The sequence below is a fragment of the Propithecus coquereli genome, unplaced genomic scaffold (genome assembly GCF_000956105.1).
Source record: "Propithecus coquereli isolate 6110/MARCELLA unplaced genomic scaffold, Pcoq_1.0 Scaffold81, whole genome shotgun sequence".
NCBI lineage: Eukaryota > Metazoa > Chordata > Mammalia > Primates > Indriidae > Propithecus > Propithecus coquereli.
The window spans coordinates 5,299,384-5,301,310 of record NW_012154285.1 but is presented as its reverse complement, the minus strand read 5'-3'; the positions used below and the strand labels follow the sequence as shown (position 1 = coordinate 5,301,310).

At 54.2% G+C, this 1,927-nt stretch overlaps 1 protein-coding gene across 1 annotated transcript in view; it reads right to left on the bottom strand.

The window, feature by feature from the left end:
* Positions 1-1,927, bottom strand: part of IFT81 (intraflagellar transport 81) — a 109,323-nt gene that overhangs the window by 22,341 nt on the left and 85,055 nt on the right. The window lies entirely within an intron of this gene.

Here is a 1,927-nt window from a genome sequence, read left to right as displayed (position 1 = left end):
ACACACACACACACACAAAAAACGACCCCTTTACTCCGCCTGGAGGCAGAGGCAGGTCCTTTGGCACTATGTGTGGGTAGGGGTCGAGTCGCCTGGCGGAGGGGCTAGTTATGTCGTCTCGGATCACCACTATACAAAAAAATTTAAAAGAAAAAAAAAAATGGCCCCTTTACTCCGCCTAGTGGCAGAGGCCGGCCTTTTAGCGCGGTGTGTTGGGGCGGAGGGCGAATCGCCGGGCAGAGGAGGACTTATGTGTCCTGGATCACAGTTCTATAAGCAGTCTCCCTCAGTTCACTCTCAGTTCCCCGTCATTTTGCGGACAGCGTCAGCGACTGAGTGGAACAGGGCCGCCGGAGACTGCCTGGAAACTCGGCAGCAATATCGCTCTTTCTTTTCCGCTCTTTCGGAGGCGGGGCTTGAGTCTGTGGCTGCGACGGACTCCGCAGATTTGGGAGAAAAAGTGGCTGCGCGCCTCTCCTCACAGGGCGCGACCAGCTCTGCCACAGAGGCAGCAGCTATGACTCAGGCGGACGCCCGGGCAACAAGTCCCCGCGGTCGCAGGCTTTGGGGTCCCCGAATTGCAGCTGCCCACCCCCTGCTAGTCAGCGCTGAAGCCGACTGCACCAGGAGGGCATCTGGTGCTGGGGTCTGCCGTTGCCAACTCCCAGGGCCACACGCTGAGTTCGCTGCGCGCCCTACCCACGGCGACTCTGGACCCATCCGCGGGAGGACACTGTGCTGTGTCCCTCCCAGCACCCGCTGAACTTTCAGCGATTTCTGCGGGTAGAGCCTCTTTTATGGAGTTCCCCTCCCCCGAACTAGTCCTGGCGGTCTCCTGTGGCAAGAAGCTGCCTCCAAACTCTCCCCCGTGGGCTCGGGCGGCCTCCGATCCGGGGAGCGCGCGCTCGGGCCGGTCCCTCCCCTCCGATGCCAACGCAGCGCCGCGCTCCACTACGTTCAAAATGGACCCCGCTCCTGTCTCGGCTCCGCACCGCTTGTTGGTCTGTGCTACCACTTCGCACTGACCTCTAGCACTTCCCTGCCTGCGTGGGAGTGGGGTTTGGTGAAGGAAGAGTCGTCTTCCTGTGAGTCAGATCTCCCTGCCTGGGCGAGCCTGCCGCAGGGCGTGGCCGTCCCGCGCTGCCTTTCCCCTTTGTCCCAACTCTCCGGTAATTTGCGAGTGTTTTTTGACTTCACCTGATTTTATCCGCGGGACTGCTTGTCCCTCACTGCTTCTCTGTAGATTCACGAAGCTAATCCTGTAGGGTAGCGCCTCACTCGCGTGTGGGTGTCCATGTTCTTCACCTCCCACTCTGGGAGGAGAGAGCCAGGAGGTCACCCCTAATCTGCCATGCTCCCGACCCAGATTTTTTTTCTTTTTCTTTTCTTTTTTTTGATACAGGGTCTTCCTCTGCTGCCTGGGCTAGAGAGCAGTGGTGTCATCATAGCTCACTGCAACCTCAAACCCCTCAGTCTCAAGTGATCTTCTGCCTCAGCCTCCCAAGCAGCTGAGACTATAGGCCTGAGCCACCATGCCCTGCTACTTACTTACTTACTTACTCACTTATTTATTTCTGGCCAATTTTTAAAATATTTTTGTTGCTCAGGCTGGTCTCAGACTCCTGGACTCAAGTGATCCTCCCAAAGTGTTGAAATTACTGGCAATGAGCCACCACACCCAGCCCAAACTTTTTATTTCTCAAGAAAAAAATGAACTTTTCTCATTTCTTAGCATTGACCACACAGAATGATATGATCAGAGTTTACATTCAATGAAAGAATATGAATAAATACATTTTTAGTTTAATTTGTTAGAGTATTAGAAAAAACACTGTTCTATTTATAGAATATTTTCAGTCTGGCTTGCATTCTAGTGCATTACATTAAAAAAATTCACATTCTGGGCCAGGCGCGGTGGCTCACGCCT